This window comes from Dipodomys merriami, unplaced genomic scaffold, assembly GCF_024711535.1.
Source record: "Dipodomys merriami isolate MVZ:Mamm:240054 unplaced genomic scaffold, mDipMer1.0.p SCAF_66, whole genome shotgun sequence".
Classification (NCBI taxonomy): domain Eukaryota; kingdom Metazoa; phylum Chordata; class Mammalia; order Rodentia; family Heteromyidae; genus Dipodomys; species Dipodomys merriami.
In genome coordinates, this window is record NW_027206246.1 from 4,685,760 (window position 1) to 4,708,046 (window position 22,287).

At 46.6% G+C, this 22,287-nt stretch overlaps 1 long non-coding RNA gene across 1 annotated transcript in view; it reads right to left on the minus strand.

The window, feature by feature from the left end:
* Positions 1-3,494: 3,494 nt before the first annotated feature.
* LOC138815687 (uncharacterized) overlaps positions 3,495-22,287 on the minus strand; it is a 139,024-nt gene continuing 120,231 nt past the window's right edge. Inside the window, exons 2-3 of the long non-coding RNA XR_011368415.1 lie at positions 3,779-3,881; positions 3,495-3,610 (exon numbers count right to left, since the gene is read on the minus strand). This is a non-coding gene — a long non-coding RNA (uncharacterized lncRNA). The remainder of the gene's footprint in view (positions 3,611-3,778; positions 3,882-22,287) is intronic.

Below are 22,287 nucleotides of genomic sequence, written 5' to 3' on the forward strand. Positions count from 1 at the left end.
CTTAACCCTAACCCTCACACTCAACCTTACCTCACCCTAACCTTTACCTCACCCTAAACCTCACCCTAACCCTAACCCTCACGCTAACTCTCACCCTAACCTTAACTCTACCCATAACCGTAACCCTCATCCAAACCCTAACCCTAACCCTCTCCCTAGCCCTAACCCTAATCCTCACCCGCACCCTATAAATCACTTTCACCCTGACCCTCAGCCTAATCCTAACCCTCCACCACACCCTAACCCTCTCCATCAGCCTAATCCTAACTCTAACACTAATCCTAACAGGAAACTTCACCCTCACCCTCACCCTAACCCTCACCCTAACCCTCACCCTAACCCTAACCGTCACCCTCACCCTCAGCCTAACACTAACCCTAACCTTAACCCTCACCCTAACCCTAACCCTCACACTAATCCTTACCCTCACACTAACACTAACCCTCAAACTAACTCTAACCCTCACGTGAACCCTAACCCTACCCCTCACACTAACCCTCACCCTAACCCTAACCCTAACCCTCTCCCTAACCCTAACCTTAACCTAACCCTCACCCTCACCCTAAACCTCATTGTCATCCTAACCTTCAACCTAACCCTAAGCCTCACACTAAACATCACCCTAACCCTAACCCTATTTGTAACCCTAACCCTAAACCTCATCCTAACACTAACCCTCACATTAAAACTCAACCTCACCCTAACCCTAACCCTCACCCTCACCCTCAGCCTAACACTAACCCTAACCTTAACCCTCACCCTAACCCTAACCCTCACACTAATCCTTACCCTCACACTAACACTAACCCTCAAACTAACTCTAACCCTCATGTGAACCCTAACCCTACCCCTCACACTAACCCTCACCCTAACCCTAACCCTAACCCTCTCCCTAACCCTAACCTTACCCTAACCCTCACCCTCACCCTAAACCTCACTGTCATCCTAACCTTCAACATAACCCTAAGCCTCACACTAAACATCACCCTAACCCTAACCCTATTTGTAACCCTAAACCTAAACCTCATCCTAACACTAACCCTCACATTAAAACTCAACCTCACCCTAATCCTCACTCAAACCCTAACCCTTACCTTAACCCTAACCCTCACCCTCACCCTAACCCTAACACTAACCATAAACCTCACCCTCACCCTAATCCTCACCTTAAACTTCACCTTCACCCAAACCCTCACTGTCACCCTAAAACTCACCCTAAACCTAACTCTCACCCACATCCTAACCCTCACCTGGATCTGAAACCAAACCCTCACCCTAAAGCTCACTCACACCCTAAACATCACCCTAACCCTAACCTCACCCTAATACTAACCCTAACCCTCACCCAAACCTTAACCCTCACCCTAACCCTAACACTCAACCTAATCCTCCCCAGAAAACATACCCTAAACCTTAACTAACCCAAACCATCACCCTATACCTCACCCTAGCCCTAGGCCTCACCCTAACCCTAATGCTAACCCTAACACTAACCCTCACCCTCACCCTCACCCTCAGCATAAACCTAAACCTTACCCTAATCCTAACCCTAATCTTCACCCTCCCCCTCCCCCTAACCGTATCCCTAAATCTAACCCTCACCCTAACCCTAAACCTCACCCTAAGCCTAAACCTCACCCTAACCCTAAACATCATCTTCACCCTAACCTTCACCCTAACCCTAACACAAACACTAACACTCACCCAAACCCTCCCCCTAACCCTCACCGTAAAACTAGCCCTTACCCTAACCCTAAACCTAACCCTCACCATAACTGTAACACTCCCCATCCCCCTAACCCTCACCGGCATCCTAACCCTCACCCTAACACTAAACCCCATCCACACCCTAACTCTCACCTGAACCCTCACCCTCAATCTAATCGTCAACCTCACCCTAAAGAAAACCCTAACCCTCACCCTAACCCTAACTATAACCCTTACCCACACCCTAACAATCACCATCACCCTAACACTCAGCCTAATCCTAACTCTCACCCACACTCTAACCCTCATCTTCACGCGAACCCTCACCCTCACCCTAAACCTAACCCTAACCATAACCATAACCTAACCATCACCCTCACCCTTACCCTCACCCTAACCCTTACCCTCACCCTAACCCTACACCTAACCCTAATCCTCACACTAACCCTAACGCTAACCCTAACCCTCAACTTCACCCTAACCCTTACCCTCACCCTAAACCTAACCCTAACCCTGACCCTTACCCTCACACTAACACTAACCCTAACCCTACCCATCACCATACCCCTCACCCTCACCCTAACCCTCACCATCACCCTAACCCTCAACCTCAACCTAACCCTAACCCTAACACTAACCCTAGACCTCACACTAACCTTAACCCTAATCTTAACCCTCACCATCACCCTAAATCTCAGCCTAAAAATTACCCTCAACCTAACCCTAACCCTAACCCTCACACTAACCCTAACCCTCACCCTAACCCTAACCCTCACCCTAACCCTAACCCTACCCCTCACCCTAACCCTAACCCTAACCTTAACCGTAACCCTAACCCTCATCCTCATGCTAAACCACACCGTCACCATAACCCTCACCCTAATCCTAAATCGCACCCACACCCTAACCCTCTCCTTCACCCGAACTCTCACCCTCACCCTAACCCTCACCCTCACACTACACATCACCGTATACCTAACACTCAGACTAATCCTAAATCTAAACCTCACCCTAACCCTAAATCTCACCCTAACCTTCACCCTCACCAAAATGCTCACCCTAACCCTAACCCTAACCCTCACCCTCCCCTTTACCCTAAACCTATCCCTAACCCTCACCCTAACTCTAAACCTCACCCTAACTCTATCCCTCACACTCATCCTAACCTGCACCCTAACCCTAACACTAACACTAACCCTCACCCTAACCCTCACCCTTACCCTAACCCTAACCCTAACCGTAACCCTCACCCTATCGCTCACCCTAACCCTAACCCTAATTGTTACCCACACCCTCACCCTAACACTCACCCTAACCCTAACCCTCACCCAAACCCTAATCCTCATCCTAACCCTAACCCTCACACTCACCCTAACCCTCACCTTAAACCCAACCCTACCCCTCACCTTAACCCTCACCCTAACCCTCACCCTAACCCTCACGCTCAACCTAACCCAAACTCTAACCAACACGGTCACCCTAAACCTCATCTTTTTTTTTCTTTATTTTATTTTATTTTATTTTATTTGTGAACATACTGTACAGAGGGGTTACAATTACATGGGCAGGATAATGCGTACATTTCTTACCAAGCATTGCAGCATCCTGTCCCGACCTGCGGACTACAAGGAGGGCAGTGAACCTAACCGAGAAGGAATGAAGGGACAAGAGATACGAAGAAGGACAGCAAGACAAGGATTCTGATCAAGCTGCCAATTTTTATTTTTCACACAAGGGTATTTATATGCTTGGACTTACAGCGTGGTGCAAAGGTGGTGGTTAGTAGATTTAGGGCGGGTGAAAAGGTGGTCGTTAGTAGCTGCAGGGTGCTTACTTTAGGGCTTGGTGAAAAGATGGGATTCTGTAAACTCAGCCTCAGGTTGTTCCAGTGAGAGAGTTAAGCCTATAAAGTATGAATGACTTAACTTTTGGCTCCCAACAACATCCTCCTTTGTTTATCCTTCCCATCCCTTCCCAGCCTCCCCCCTTTCCCCCCAGTCCCAATCCTCTGCCGCCCCCCACCTCCCCGCACAAACATTGTAAAGCTCATTATGGACATGACAAATGGTACTTCTCATTGTTGCAACAGGTCCACCTGTATCCTTAAGCGAATTGTTTTTCCCCATCTCCTCCACAAGTTATACTGCCATCAAATAAAGTGCAAGCAGGGGTTACTGTGGGGGAGGGACATAAAAAGCAACAAAGAAATAATCTTATAAATGCGTTAGAAACACATGCATGAAAGAAAAAAAAACATTAAAATACATATCTAATTGATCAGTCTCCTAACATCACATTATCTGACCTTTTCCGCTTAACTCATATATATACTAGATATTGCAAATAAGGGAAACCATGGGGCCTATGTTTCTTTGGGCCTGTCTTACTTCGCTTAATATAATTTTTTCCAAGTCTTTCCATTTCCTAACAAATGGGGCAATGTCATTCTTTCTGATGGAGGCATAGAATTCCATTGTGTATATATACCACATTTTCTTGATCCATTCATCTACTGAGGGGCATCTGGGTTGGTTCCATATCTTAGCTATGGTGAATAATGCTGCAATAAACATAGTTGTTCTGCTAGCTTTAGTGTGGTCTTGTTTGTAAACAATTGGGTAAATGCCCAAAAGTGGGATTGCTGGGTCATAGGGGACTTCTATGTGGAGTCTTTTGAGGAACCTCCATACTGCTTTTCAAAGTGGTTGAACAAGTTTATATTCCCACCAACAATGAAGTAAGGTTCCCTTGTGTCCACATCCCCTCCAGCATCTGTTGTTGTTAGAGTTCTTGATTTTTGCCATTCTAACTGGAGTGAGGTGGTATCTCAATGTTGTTTTGATTTGCATTTCTTTTATGACTAGGGAGGTTGAGCATGTCTTCATGTGTATATTGGCCATTCTTCTTTCTACTTCAGAGAAGTTTCTCTTTAACTCTTTCGCCCACTTGTTTATTGGGCAGTTGTTTCTTTGAGGATTTGTTGTTGGGGGGTTTAATTTTTTGAGTTCCAAGTATATTTTAGATATGAGACCCTTGTCCTTTGTATGGCTAGTAAAGTTCTTTTCCCAATCCGTGGGTTTCTATTGATCTTGCTAGCTATGACCTTTGCCATGCAAAAGCTCTGCAACTTTATGCAATCCCATTTGTCCAACCTTTCTTTGATTTGTTGTATTTCCGGTTCTCTATTCAGAAAATTTCGGCCTGAGCCAAGGAGACCTAGGCTTTCTCCTATTCCAGTCTGTAAAGTTTTCAGAGTGTCTGCTTTGAGTTCAAGGTCTTTGATCCATTTGGAGTTGATTCTGGTGCAGGGTGATATATAAGGATCTAGCTTTACTTTTCTACAAGTGGTTAACGAATTTTGCCAGCACCATTTACTGAAGAGGCTGTCTTTGTTCCATTCTATTGTTTTAGCTCCCTTATCAAAGATGAGATGGCTATAGGTCTGTAGGTTCATTTCTGGGTTTTCGATTCTATTCCATTGGTCCTGAGGTCTGTTCTTATGTCAATATCAAGCTGTTTTGATTACTATGGTTTTATAGTAGAGTTTGAAATTTGGTATTGATATTCCTCCAGCAGTGTTCTTTCCGTTGAGGAGCGCTTTTGCTATTCGGGGTCTTTTATTGTTCCATATGTATTTTTGGATTGCCTCTTCTATTTCCTTGAATAATTAGATTGGAATTTTGATAGGTATCGCGTTGAATTTGTAGATAGCCTTGGGAAGTATTGCCATTTTCACGATGTTAATCTTTACAATCCAGGAGCATGGGAGGTTTTGCCATTTTTTAAGTTCTGCGTTGATTTCCTTTTTCAAGATTTTAAAGTTTTCATCACGGATATCCTTCACAACTTTGGTTAACTTAATTCCTAGGTATTTTATTTTTGTGCGGCTATTACAAATGGAGTTTCTCCCATAAACAGGCCCCCATAAACAGGCGGGAGTTGCAATCCTAATATCAGATAAAATAGACTTCAAATTAAAACTCGTGAGAAGAGATAAAGAATGTCGCTACATACTAATTAAGGGATTTCCCTTTCAGGAGGTTATTACAATTCTAAATATCTACTCGCCAAAAAGTGGAGCACACAAATTTATCCAAGAAACACTACTTTCCCTCACATCCCATATAACTCCAAAGACAATAATTGTTGGGGATTTTAACACACCACTCTCCCCACTAGATAGATCAACTTGGCAAAAACTCAACAGAGAAGCCACAGATCTAAACAGCTGCATAGATCAACTAGATTTAACAGATATCTACCGAACATTTCACCCAGCAGCATCAGAATACACGTTTTTCTCAGCAGCACATTGAACATTTTCTAAAATAGACCACATTTTAGGCCACAAAGCAAACTTGTCCAAATTCAGAATCATTGAAATTATACCTTGCATTCTCTCTCATCACAAGGGAATAAAATTAGAACTCAACACCAAAAGCCACCTAAGAAAGTCTGGTATCACATGGAGGCTGAACAACACACTCCTGAATCACGAGTGGGTCATGGAAGAGATTAGAAAGGAAATTCAAATGTTCATGCTACTCAACAAAAATGAACACACAAATTACCAGCTCCTCTGGGACACAGCAAATGCAGTACTCAGAGGCAAGTTTAGAGCACTGAGCTCCTACATCAACAAATTGGAGAGATCTGAAACCAACAATCTAATGACACACCTAAACCTCCTTGAAAAAGAGCAGCAAGATAAACCCCAATCCAGTAGACGGTAATAAATAATTAAAATTAAATCAGAATTAAATGAACCAGAATCCAAAAAAAACTATAGAAAGAATCAACAAAACAAAGAGTTGGTTTTTCGAAAAAATTAACAAAATTGACAGACCCTTAGCAAATCTTATCAGAAAAAGGAGAGAACACACCCAAACAAATAAACACAGAGACGAGAATGTAAATATAACCAAGGAAACAACCAAAATTCAAAACATTATAAGGGAATACTTCTCAAAACTTTCTGCTAATAAGTTTGAGAACTTGACAGAAATGGACCTTTTCCTAGCAAATATTGACATGCCAAAACTAAACAAAGATGAGTTAAACCAGCTTAACAGGCCCATATCAAGCGTTGAAATAGAAACAGCAATAAGAGACCTTCCAGCTTAGAAAAGTCCAGGACCAGATGGTTTTACAGCGGAATTCTACAAGGCCTTCAAATAGAGCTCACACCAATATTCCTCCAACTCTTCAATAAAATTGAAAGAGAAAGTTCACTACCGAACACATTCTATGAAGCCATCATAACCCTCATCCCAAAACCAGGCAGGGACTCATCAAAGAAAGAGAACTATAGACCCATTTCTTTGATTAACATTGATGCAAAACTTCTCAACAATATATTGGCCAACCGAATTCAACAATTCATCCAAAAAATCATACACCATGATCAAACAGGTTTCATTTCAGGGATGCACAGCTGGTTTAATATACGCAAATCAATAAATATTATTCATCACATCAACAGGAGCAAGAATAAGAACCACATGATTATCACAATATATGCAGAAAAAGCATTCGACAAGATCCAAAACCCCTTTATGATAAAGGTTTTGGGAAAATTAGGAATCCATGGAACATTCCTCAATACAATAAAGGCTGTATATGACAACCTACAGCCAGCTTTATACTTAATGGTGAAAAACTAAAGCCATTTCCTCTTAACTCAGGAACAAGACAAGGATATCCACTCTCTCCACTTCTCTTCAATATAGTATTAGAATGCCTAGCTACAGCAATAAGACAAGATGCAGACATAAAGCGGATCCAAATAGGGAAAGAAGAAATAAAACTCTCCCTCTTTGCAGAAGACATGATCTTGTATTTAAAGAATCCCATAGACTACGCCCCCAAATTACTCAAGCTAATAAAAACTTTGGCAAAGTAGCAGGGTATAAAATTAACCCCCCAAAATCAATGGCCTTTCTGTATGCAAACAATGAGAAAAGTGTGGCTGAAATTAGGAAAGCAACTCCATTTGTAATAGCCTAAACCTCATCTTAAACCTAACTTTTACCCTCACCCTAACACTAACCCTAACCCTAACACTAATCCTCACACTAACCCTAAACCTCACCCTCACCCTCACCCGCAGCCTAATCCTAAACCTAAACCTAATCCTAAGGACAACCCTCACCATCACCCTCAGCCTCAACCTAACCCTATCCCTAACCCTAACCCTAACCCTAACCCTCACCCTCAACAAAACCCTAACCCTAACCCTCACGCTCACCATCACCCTAACCCTAACCCTAACTCTCACCCTAGCCCTCCCCCTAACCCTAACAATCACACTCACCTTAACCCTCACCATCACCCTAACAATATCCCTCAACCAAACACAAACCCTCACCAAAAGGTGAACCCTCACTCTCACCCTAATCCTCACACTCAGCCTAAACATCACCCTAACCCTAAACCTCACCCTAACCGTAAACCTCATCCTAGCCCTAACCCTCAACTAACCCTTTCCCTCACCCTAATCCTCACCCAAAACCTAACCCTAAACCTTGCCCTAACCCTAACCCTCACCTTAACCCTTACCCTAACCCTAAGCCTGACCCTAAACCTTACCCTCACCATAACCCTAACAATAAACCAAACACTCACACTAACCCTAACCCTCACCCTAACCCTAACCCTACCCTCACCATAACCCTCACCCTAAACCTAACCCTAAAACTCACACTAACCCTAACACTCACCCGAACACTCAACCTCACCCTAACCCTCACCCTCACCCTAGACATCACCCTAAAACTAACCATCACCGAACCCTAACCCTCACCCTCACCCAAACCCTAACCCTCACCCTATCCCTCAAACTCACCCTAATTCTCCCCCGAAACCAAAACCTAACCCTTACCTAACCCAAAAGCTCACACTAACCCCTACCCTCACCCTAGACCTCAGCCTAACCCTAAACATAACCCTAACACTAACCCTCAACCTCAACCTCACCCTCACCCTCAGCATAAACCTTAACCTTACCCTAATCCGAAACCTAAAACTCACCCTCCCCTTCCCCCTAGCCCTAACCATAACCCAAAATCTAACCCTCACCCTAAGCCTAACCCTCACCCTAAACCTAACCCTCATCTTCACCCTAACACTTACCCTAACCCTAACCCTACTACTCACCCTAAGCCTCACCCTAACACTTACCCTAACCCTAAACCTAAGACTCACACTGACCCTCACCCTAACCCTAACCCTAAACTGAACGCTCACCCTCACACTAACCTTCAACTTCACCATAAACATATCCCTAACTCTATACCTCCCACTAACACTCACCCTAAACCTTACTCTTACCCTAACCCTAACCCTAACCCTCACCATAACCATAACCCTCACCCACACCCTAATCCTCACCCTCACCTGAAACCTAAGCCTAACCCTAACCCTAACCATAACCCTCACCATAACCGTAACCCGCACCCTCACCCTAACCCTCATCGTTACCCTAACCCTCACCCTAACCCTAAACCTCATCCATACCCGAACCCAAACCCGAACCCGAACCCTCGCACTCACACTAATCGTCAACCTCTCCCTAAACATCACCCTAAACATTAACCCTAACCCTTACTCTAACCCTCACCCTAACCCTAACTCTCACCCTAACCCTTACCCTCACCCTAATCGTCACCCTAACACTAACACTAACCATAACCCTAACCCTCACCCTCACCTTTACCCTCACCCTAATCATCACCCTCACCCTAATCGTCACCCTAACACTAACCCTAACCATAACCCTAACCCTCACCCTCACCCTTACCCTCAACCTAACACTTACCCTCACCCTAACCATAACCCTAATCCTCACACTAACCCTAATTTAAACCTAACCCTCACCCTGACCCTAACCCTTCCCCTCACCTTAACCCTAACCCTAATCATGACCCTAGCACTCTCACTAACCCTAACCCTCACACAAACCCTTACCCTACCCCCCAGCCTAACCCTAAACCTAACCCTAACCCTAAACCTCACCCTCACTCTAACCCTAACCATAACCCTCACCTCACCCTAAGCCTCACCTTCACCCTAATCCTCAATCTAGCCCTAATACTCAACCTCACCCTCACCATAACCCTAACCCTAACCCTCACCCTCACCCTCACCCTTACCCTAACCCTAACCCTCACTCTAATCTTAACCCTCACCCTAACCTTAACCCTCACCCTAACCCTAACCCTAACCCTCACCCTCACACTAACCTAGCCCTCACCCTCAAAGTAAACCTCACCCTAACCCTAACCCTAACCCTCACTTTAACCCACCTTAACCCTAACCCTCAACCTAATCCTAACCCTCACCCTCACACTAACCCTGACCCAAAAACTTTCCCTAACCCTTAGTCTAACCCTAATTCTAACCCTAAGCCTAACCTCACCCTAATCCTAAACCTCACCCTAAACCTAACCCTCACCCTCACCTTTAGCCTAAACCTAAACCTAACTTAATCCTAACCCTAAACCTAATCCTCACCCTCACACTCACCCTCAGCCTCACCCTAACAGTAAGCCTAACCCTAACCATCACCGTCACACTCACACTAAACCTAACACTAACCCTCACCCTAACACGCTCCCTAACCCTAACCTTCACCTTAAACCTAACCTTAAACCTTACACTCACCTTCACCTTCACCCTCACCCTAACCCTCACTCTAACATTTACCCTCATCCTCACCCTAACCCTAACCTTAACCCTCAACCTAACCGTAACCCTCACACTAACCCTAACCCTAGCCCTAACCATAGCCCTCACCCTAACCCTAACCCTAATCCTAACCCTCACCCTAACCCTTACCCTAACCCAAAACCTAACCCTAACCCTCACCCTCACCCTTACCCTAACCCTCACCCTTACTGTAACCGTCACCCTCAACCTAACCCAAACCCTAACCCTAACCCTTAAACTAACCCTCACCCTCACCCTAACCCTAAACCAAACCCTAAACCTAATCCTAACCCTAACCCTAACCCTCACCTTTACCTTCACCCTCACCCTCACCCTAACCCTCACTCTAACATTTACCCTCACCCTCACCCTAACCCTAACCTTAACCCTCAACCTAACCGTAAACCTTCACCCTAACCCTAACCCTAACCCTAACCATAGCCCTCACCCTAATCCTAACCCTAATCCTAACCCTCACCCTAACCCTTACCTTAACCCAAACACTAACACTAACAGTCACCCTCACCCTTACCCTAACCCTCACCTTTACTGTAACCGTCACCCTCAACCTAACCCAAACCCTAACCCTAACCCTAAAACTAACCCTCACCCTCACCCTAACCCTAAATCGAACCCTAAACCTAATCCTAACCCTAACCCTAACCCTCACCCTAAACCTAAACCTAACAATAAACCTAACCCTCACTGTCACCCTTAGCCTCACCCTAAACCTAATCCTAACCCTCACCGTCACCCTTACCCTAACCCTCACCTTAACCCTAATCCTGACCCACACCCTAACCCTTACCCTAACCCTCACCCTCAACTAACCTTCAGCCTCACCCTAAATAATACCCTAACCCTAAAACTTAACCTAACCGTAACCCTCATCCTAATCTTAACTCTCACCCTAACCTTCACCCTCACCCTAATTCTCACCCTAAACCTAAACTTAACCCTAAACCCAACCCTAACCCTCAGCCTAAAACTACCCCTAACCCTAATCCTAACACTAAACCTCACACTCAGCCTCAGCCTAACACTAACCTTAATCCTAAACTTCACCCTAATTCTCACCCTATCCCTACTCTAACCCTCACCCTCACCCTAAGCCTAACCCTAACCCTAACCCTCACACTAACCCTAACCCTCACCCTCACCCTAACCCTAACCTAAACCTAACCCTCACCCTAACCATAACCCTAAACCTAACCCTCACCCTCAACCTAGATCTCACCCTAACCCTAACGCTAATCCTAACCCTAACCCTAACACTCACCCCCACCCTCACCCTCAACCTCAACATCAGCCTAAAACTAACCCTAAACCTAATCCTAACACTAAACCTCACACTCACCCTCACCCTAACACTAAAATTAACCCTAAATTTTACCCTAACTCTCACCCTATCCCTAAATCTAACCCTCACCCTCACCCTAACCCTAACCCTAACCCTCACACTAACCCTAACCCTAACCTTAACCTCACCCTAATTCTAACCCTAACCCTAAACCTCACCTTAAAATTCTCCCTAACCCTAAACCTAACCCTAACCCTCACCCTCACCCTAATACTCTCCCTAACATTTACCCTCACCATAACCCTAAACCCAACCCTAACACTCACACTAACCCTAACCTTTACCCTGACCCTAACTCTACCCCTCATCATAACAATCACCCTAAACCTAACCCTAACCCTTACAGTAACCCTAACTCGCTCGAAAACCAACCCTCACCCTAAACCTCACCCTCACACTAAACCTCACCCTAACCTTAACCCTTACTCTAACACTCACCCTCACCCTAACTCTAACCCTCAACCTCACCCTAACACTCAATTTCACCCTAACCCTAACCCTAACCCTAACTGTAACCTTCACCCTAACCCTAACCCTCAACCACACCCTGACCCTCACATTCACCCGAAACGTAACCCTTACTCTAAACCAAACCCTAAACCTAAACCACATCCTAACCCTCATCCTCACCTGAAACCTCATCCTCACCCTAACATTCACCCTCACAGTAAACATCAGCCTAATCCTAAACCTCACCCTAACACTAACCGTAACCATCACCCTCACCCTCACCCTGATCCTCAGCCTAATCCTAACCCTAAATGTAATCCTAAACCTAACCCTCACCCTCACCGTAACCCTAAGATTAACCCTAACCCTATTCCTCACCCTAAACCTAACCCTAACCCTCACCCTCACTCTAACCCTTATCCTAATTCTAACACTCACCCTCAACCTCAGACTAACCCTAAGGCTAACCCTAAACCTAACCCTCACCCTCACCCTAACCCTAACACTAACCCTAACCCTCAGCCTCACTCTCAACCTTACCCTAACCCTCACCCTCACCATAACCCTCACCGTCACCCTGACCCTCAACTTAACCCTAAATCTTACCCACAGCCTAAAGTTCACCTGAACCTGAACCCCTCACCCTCACCCTAAACCTCACCATCACCCTAAACATCACCATAACCGTAACCTTAACCATAATCCTAACCCTCACCCTAAGCCTAACCTTCACCCTAAACCTAAACTTCACCCTCACCCTCACGCTAACCCTTACCCTAACCCTCAACATAACTCTAAACCAAACCCACACCCTAAGCCAAATCCGAACCGGAACCTAAACCTCACCCTAGCCCTAAACATCACACTTACCCTAACCCTAACCCTAACCCTAAACCTCCCCCTAAGCCTAACTCTCACCCTAACCTTCACCCTCACCTAATCATTACCCTAATCATAACCCTAACCCTAACCATAACAATAACCCTAACCCTCACCCTCAGCCTTACCCTCACCCTAAACCTTACCATCACAATAACACTAACCCTAAACCAAACCCTCACACTAACCCTAACCCTAACCCTAAAGCTCACCCTCATCCTCACCCTAACCCTAACACTAAATTTAATCCTCATCCTAACCCTAACCTCACCCTAATCTGAAACCTAACCTCATCCTAACCCTAACCCTAAACCTCAATCTAAACCTAACCCTCACCATAACACTAATCCTAAATCGAATCCTCAAACTCACCTTCACCCTAACCCTAATCCTAAACTTATACCTAAACCTAACCCTCACCCTCATCCCTACCTTAACCCTAAACCTAACCCTAAACCTCACCCACACTCTAACCCTAACCCTAACCCTAACCCTAACCCTAACCCTCACCCTTACCCTAACCCTACCCCGCACCCTAAACCTCACCCTTACCCTTACCCTAATGCTAACCCTTACCTAATCCAAAAAGTAACCCTCACCCTCATGCTAACCCTCACCCTAACGCTAACCCTATCCCCTATCATAACCCTAACCCTCACCCGCACCCTCAACCTCAGCCTAAACCTGAACCTAAGACTCACCCTAACCCTAACACTCACTCTAACCCTAACTCTCACAATAACCCTAACCCTCACCCTAAATCTAACCCTCACCCTAACCCCAACCCTAAACCTTACCCTCACCATAACCCTAAACCTAAACCTAACCCTAACCCTAACCCTAAACCTCACCTTTACCCTAACCCTCACCCTACACCGTAACCTCAACATAACCCTAAACTTAACCCTAACCCTCACAGTAACCCTAAACTTAACCCTAAACCTAACCCTAGCCCTCACCATAACCATCACCCTAACCCTCACCCGAACCCTCACACTAAACCTAACCCTCACCCGAAAACTAACCCTCACCCTAAACCTCACCCTCAACCTAAATATCACCCTAACCCTAACCCTTACCCTCACCCTAACCCTAACCCTAAACCTCAACCTAAAGCTAACCCTCAACATAACCCTCACCCTCAACCTAATCCTCACCCTAACCCTCACGCTAACAATTGCCTACCCCAAAACCTCACCCTCAACCTCAACTTCACCCTAAACCTCACCCTCACCTTAGGCCTCACTGTAAACCAAAAGATAACCCTACCTCTAACACTAACCCTCACCCTCACCCTCAGCCTAACCTTATTCTAACCCTAATCCTAACCCTAACACTCACCCTCACCCTAAACCTAAACCTAACACTAACCCTAACCCTAAACCTAACCGTCAACCTAACCCTAACCCACACCCTCACCCTAACCCTCACCCAAACCCTAACCCTAACCCTAACCCTCCCCCTAAGCCTAACTCTCACTCTAACCTTCACCCTAACCCTAATCATTACCCTAACCATTACCCTAACCCTAACCATAACAATAACCCTAACCCTCACCCTCAGTGTTACCCTCACCCTAACCCTTACCCTCACCCTAACCCTAACCTTAACCTAACCCTCACACTAACCCTAACCCTATCCATCACACTCACCCTCACCCTAAACCTCAACCTAACCCTAAACCTAACCCTCACCTTCACACTCACCCTAACCCTAACCCTAACCCTCACCCTCACACTAACCCTCATCCTAACCCTTACCCTCAAATTAAACCTAACTGTAACCATAACCCTAACCCTCACACTAACCCTAAACCTCCCCCTAACCCTAACCCTACCCCTCACACTAAACGGCAGCCTTACCCTAACCCTAACCCTAGCCCTTACCTAACCCAAACCCTCACACACCCCCTCCACCTAACCCTCACCCTTACACTCACCCTCACCCTAGCCCTCACCCTAATCCTAACCCTAACTCTTATCCTAACCCTAACACTCAGCCAAAACCTAAACTTAACCCTATTCCTAACCCTAATCCTAATCCTCACCCTCACCCTCACCCTCACCTTAAAACTAACCCTAACCCTCAACCTAACCCTCTCCCTAACCCTAACCCTCACCCTAAACCTTACACTAACCCTAACCCTCACCCTCACCCTCAGCCTAACAGTAACCATAACCCTAACCCTCACCCTAAGTATAACCCTCACATTGACCCTAACCCTGAAACTCACCCTAATCCTAACCTTAACCCTCACCCTAACACTAAACCTAACCCTAACCCTCACCCTAAACCTTTCCCTCACCATAACCGTAAACCTAACCCGAACCCTCACACTAACCCTAACCCTCACCCTAAACCTAGCCCTACCACTCAACATAACCCTCACCCTAATCCTAACCCTAACTCTTATCCTAAAACTAACCCTCAGCCAAAACCTAAACTTAACACTATTCCTAACCCTAATACTAATCCTCACCCTCACCCTCACCCTCACCTTAAAACTAACCCTAACCCTCACCCTAGCCCTCTCTCTAACCCTAACCCTCACCCTAAACCTTACACTAACCCTAACCCTCACACTCAGCCTCAGCCAAACAGTAACCCTAACCCTAACCCTCACCCTAAGAATAACACTCACATGGACCCTAACCCTAAAACTCACCCTAATCCTAACCTTAACCCTAACCCTAACCCTCACCTTAACTCTCACCCTAACGCTAACCCTAACCCTAACCCTCGCCCTAACCATATCCCTCACCCTAAACCTTTCCCTCACCATAACTTTAACCCTAACCCGAACCCTCACACTAACCCTAACCCTCACCCTAAACCTAACCCTACCTCTCAACATAACACTCACCCTAATCCTAACCGTAACCCTCACACTAACCCTATACCTCACCCGAAACCACACCCTCACCCTCAGCCTCAGCCTCACCCTAAACATCCCCCAAACCCTAACCATCAACTTCATCGTAACCCTAACCCTCACCCTAAACCTAACCCTCAGCCTAACCCTCAAACTCACCCTAATCCTCACCCTAACCCTAAACTTAAACCTAAACCTTACCTAACCCAAAAGCTCAATCTCACCCTCACCCTCACCCTAACCCTCACGCTAGGCCTCACCCTAACCCTAACCCTAACAGTAATCCTCACCCTCAAGCTACCCCTCAGCCTACAACTAACCCTAACCCTAATCCTAACCCTAACAATCAACCTCACCCTCACTCTAACCCTAACTCTAAACCTAACCCTCACCGTAACCCTAACCCTCACCCTAGCACTAATCCACACCCTCACTATAATCTTTACCCTAACCCCTACCTTCACCCTAACCCTAAACCTCACCCTAAACCTAACCCTCACCCTAACCATAACCCTAAATCTAACCTTCACACTCACACTGACCCTCATCCTAATCCTCACCCTAACCCTAACACTAACCCTTACCTTACCCAAACCCTCACCCTCATCCTCACCCTAACCCTCACCCTCACCCTAGGCCTCAACCTAACCCTCACCCTAACCCTAACACTTACACTAATCCTCAACCTCACCCTCAAACTCACCCTCAGCCTAAACCTAACCCTAACCCTCATCCTAACCCTAACCCTCACGTTCACCCTCACCCTAAACCTAACCCTAACCCTAACCCTCACCCTAAACCTACCCCTCACCCTACCCCTCACCCTAAACCATACCCTAAACCTAAACCTAACATTAACCCTCACCCTCAACCTAACCCTAACCATAACCCTAACACTCACACTCACACTAAACCTAACCCTCAACCTAAACCTAACCCTAACACTCATGCTCACCCTAACCCTATCCCTAAACCTAACACTCACCCTCACCCTCACCCTAAACCTAACCCTCAACCTCACCCTCACCCTAACCCTAACCCTAAGCCTCACACAAACCCTCAACCTAAACCTAAGCCTAAACCTAACCCTAACCCTCACCCTCACCCTTAGCCTCACCATAATCCTAAACCTAAACATAACCCTCACCCTAACCCTAAACCTCACCCTAACCCTAACCCTCACCCTAACCCTAACCTCACCCTAATCCTAACCCTAACCCTAACCCTCACCTTAAACTTCACCCTAACCTTAAACCCAACCGTAACCCACACACTCACCCTAACCCTCACCCTAACATTTAACCTCATCATAACCCTAACACCAACGCTAACACTCACACTAACCCTAACCCTCACCCTGACCCTAACACTACCCCTCACCATAACCATCACCCTAACCATAACCCTAACCCTTACACTAACCCTAACACTCGCTCGAAACAAAACCCTCACCCTCACCCTAAACATCACCCTAACCCTAACCATCAATCTAAACCTAACCCTAACCCTCACCCTAAACCTAACCCTCAAACCCTCACCCTCACCCTAATCCTCACCCTAACCCTAACCCTAACCCTTACCTAACCCAAACCCTCACCCTCACCCTCTACCTAACCCTCACCCTCACCCTAGGCCTCACCCTAACCCTAAACCTAACCCTAAAACTTACACTAACCCTCACCCACCCTCCAACTCACACTCAGCCTAAATATAACCCTAACCCTCACCTAACCCTAACCCTCACCCTAGCACTTACCCTAACCCTAACCCTTACCCGAACCCTAACACTCAACCTAAACCTAACCCTCACCTTAGCCCTCACCCTAACCCTAACCCTCACCTTACCCCTTACCCTAACCCTCAACCTAACCCTTACCCTAAACCTAATCCTAACCCTCACCCTCACCCTAACCCTCACCCTTACCGAAACCCTCACCCTCAACCTAACCCTAACACTCACACTCACACTAACCCTAAACCTCGCCCTAAACCTAACCCTAACACTCAAGCTCAACCTAAACCTAACCCTGAATCTAACCCTCACCCTCACCCTCACCCTAACCCTAACCCTCACACTAACCCTGAACCTAAACTAAACCTAACCCAAACCCTAACCTTCACCCTCACCCTCAGCCTCACCCTAAACCTAGCCCTAACCCTAACTCTCACCCTACCCAAAAACCTCACCCTAAACCTAACCCTCACCCTAACGCTAACCCTAAATCTAACCCTCACACTCAGCCTCACCCTAACCATAATCCTAACCCTAGTCCTAACCCTAACCCTCACCCTCACCCTCACCCTTACCATAAAACTAACCATAACCCTAAACCTCACACACACGCTCAACGTCACCCTAACCCTAACCCTAACCTTAATCCTAACCCTAACCCTAAACCTAACGCTCACCCTTACCCTAACCATTACCCTAACCCTCACCCTCACACTAACCCTAAACCTCACCCCACCCTATCCCTAACCCTAAAGCTAACCATAACCCTCACCCTCACCCTCACCCCAACCCGAATGCTCACACTCACCCTAACCTTCTCTTTCACTGTAAACATCTCCCTAACCATAACCCTCAAACTAACCCTCACCCTAAACTTTACACTTATCCTAACCCTAACCCTAACCCTAACCCTCATCATAACCCTGACAGTCAACCACACCCTAACCCTCACCCTCACCATAACCCTAACCCTTACCCTAACCCTAACACTACCACTCACCCACGCCATTACACTCATCCTCACCTGAACGCTCACCCTCACCCTAACCTTCATCATCACTGTAAACATCGCCCTAACCCTAACCTTAACAATCACCCTAAGCCTGAGCCTCAAACTCACCCTGACCCTCAGCCTAATACTAAACCTAACTCTAATCCTAACGCTAACCCTCAACCTCACCCTCACATTATCCCTAACCATAAAGCTCACCCTCACTCTAAGCCGAACCCTCAACCTCACCCTAACCCTCACCGTCACCCTAACCCTCAACATAACCCTAAACCTCACCCTCAACCTAACCCTCACCCAAAACCGAAACCACACACTCACACTAATCCTCAACCTCACCATAAACTTCACCCTAACCCTAAACCGAACCCTAAACCTAACCCTCACCCTAACCCTAACTGTCACCCTAACCCTAATCCTCACCCTAAACCTAACCTCACGCTAATCCTCACCCTAACCCTAGCCTTCACCTTAAACTTCACCCTAACCCTAACCCTCATGCTCACCCTAAACCTCACCATAAGAATTACCCTCACCATAACCCTAACCCCAACCCTAACACTCACATTAACCCTAATCCTGAACCTGACACTAACAATACCCCTCAACATAACCATCACCCTAATCCTAACCCTAACCCTAACACTCACTCTAACCCGAACCTTCACCCTAAAACTCACCTTCACCCTAAACATCACCCTAACCGTAACCATCAATCGAAATCTAACCCTAACCCTCACCCTAACACTAACCATCACCCTAACCCTCACCGTAACCCTCAACCTTACCGTAACCCTGACCCTCAACCTAAACTTAACCCTAACTCTAACACTCACACTCACACTAACCCTAACACTCAACCTAAACCTAACTCTAACACTCAAGCTCAACCTAACCCTAACCCTAAACCTAACCCTCACCCTCACCCCCACCCTAACCTTAACCCTAACCCTCACACTAACGCTCAACCTAAACCTAAACAAAACCAGAACCCTAACCCTCTCCGTCACCCTCAGCCCCACTCTAAACCTAACCCTAACCCTAACCCTCACCCTAACCCTAAACCTAACCTTCACCCTAACGCTAACCCTAAATCTAACCCTCACACTCACCCTCACTCTAACCCTAAACCTAACTCTAGTCCTAAACCTAACCCTCACCCTCACCCTCACCGTAACCCTAACACTAACCCTCACCCTCACCCTAACGCCTACCCTAACCCTCACCCTCACCCTCACCGTAACCCGAACGCTCACCCTCACCCTAACCTTCACCTTCACCTTAAACATCTCACTGACCCTAACCCTCACCCTAACCCTCACACTAAACTTTACCATTATCCTAACCCTAATCTTAACCCTAACCCTAATCCTCATCTTCACCCTCAACTTCAGCCTCACCCTAACCATAAACCTCACCGTAACCCTAACCATAAACCTAACCCTAAACCTCACACTCAACCTAACCCTCACCCTAATATTTACCCTCACCATAACCCTAACCCTAACCCTAACACTCACACTCAACATCACCCTAACCCAAACCCTACCCCTCACCATAACCATCACCCGAAACCTAACCCTAAAACTTACACTAACCCTAACACTCACCCGAACCCTCAACCTCACCCTAACCCTCACCCTCATATTATCCCTCATCCTCACCCTAATCCTCACCCTAAACTTAACCTTAAACCTTACCTAACCCAAACACTCACCCTCACCCTGACCCTCACCCTAACCCTCGCCCTCACCCGAGGCCACACTCTAATCCTAACCCAAACCCTAAACCTTACGCTAAAACTCACAGTCACCCTCACACTCATCCTCAGCATAAACCTAACCCTAAACCTAATCCTAAACCTACCCCTCAAGCTCACCCTCACACTAACCCTAAACCTAACCCTAACCTTCACCCTAAACCTAACCCTCACACTAACCCTTAACCTAACCCTCACCCTAGCCCTCACCCTAACCCTAACCTTAACCCTAACCCTAACCTTCACCCTAACCCTCACCCTAAACCGTAACCTAAAGCAAATCCTAACCCTAACCCAAACCCTCACCTTCACCCTCACCCTCACCCTTACCATAACCCTCACCCTCAACCTAACCTTAATCCTAACCCTAACACTCACACTAACCCTAACACTCACCCTAAACCTAACCCTAACCCTCATGCTCACCCTAACCATAACCCTAAACCTAACCCTCAACCTCACCCTCACCTGAACCCTAACCCTAACCCTAATACTAACCTGAACCCTCACACTAACCCTCACTCTAAACCTAAACCTAACCCAATCCCTAACCCTCACCCTCACCCTCAACCCCACCCTAAAACTAACACTAACCCTAACCCTCACACTAACCCTAAACCTAACCCTCAACCTACACCTAACCCTAACCCTAACCCTAATCCTAAATCTAATCCTCACACTCACCTTCACCCTAACCCTAAGCCTAACCCTATTCCTAAACCTAGCACTCACCCTCACCTTTACCTTAACCCTAAATCTAACCCTAAACCTCACCCACACTCTACCCCTCACCCTCACCCTAACCCTTACCCTAACCCTAACCGTAACCCTACCCTTCACCCTAAACCTCACCCTCACCCTAACCCTATCCCTTACCTAATCCAAAAACTAACTCCCACCCTCACCCTAGCCCTCACCCTAACCATAACCCTATCCCCTACCATAACCCTAACCCTCACCCTCACCCTCAAACCCAGCCTAAACCAAACCTAACACTAACCCAAACGCTAACTCTAACCCTCACTATAACCCTAAATCTCACCCTAAACCTAACCCTCACCCTAAACCTAACCCTAACCATAACCCTAAACCTCACCTTTACCCTGACCCTCACCCTAAACCTTACCCTCAATATAAACCTAAACCTAACCCTAAACCTCACAGTAACCCTAACCCTAAACCTAACCCTAGCCCTCACCATAACCCTCACCCTACCCATCACCTAAACCCTCACACTAACCCTAACGCTCACCCTCAACCTAAACATCACCTTAACCCTAAACATTACCCTCACCCTAACCCTAACCCTAAACATCAACCTAAAGCTAACCCTCAACATAACCCTCACCCTCAACCTAATCCTCACCCTAACCCTCACCCTAACAATTACCTATCCCAAAACCTCACCCTCAGCCTCACCCTCACCCTAAACCTCATCCTCACCCTAGGCCTCACTGTAACCTTAAAGATAACCCTAACTCTAAGACTAACCCTCACCCTCACACTCAGCCTAACCTAATCCTAACTCTAATACTAACCCTAACCCTCACCCTCACTCTAACACTAAACCTAAACCTAACCCTAACCCTAACCCTCAACCTAACCCCAACACTCACCCTCACCCTAACCCTCACCCAAACCCTAACACTATCCCTAACCCTTCCCCTAAGCTTAACTCTCACCCTAACCTTCACCCTCACCCTAATCATTACCCTAACCATTACCCTAACCCTAACCATAACAATAACCATAACCCTCACCCTCAGCGTTACCCTCAGACTAACCCTTACCCTCACCCTAAAACTAACCCTAA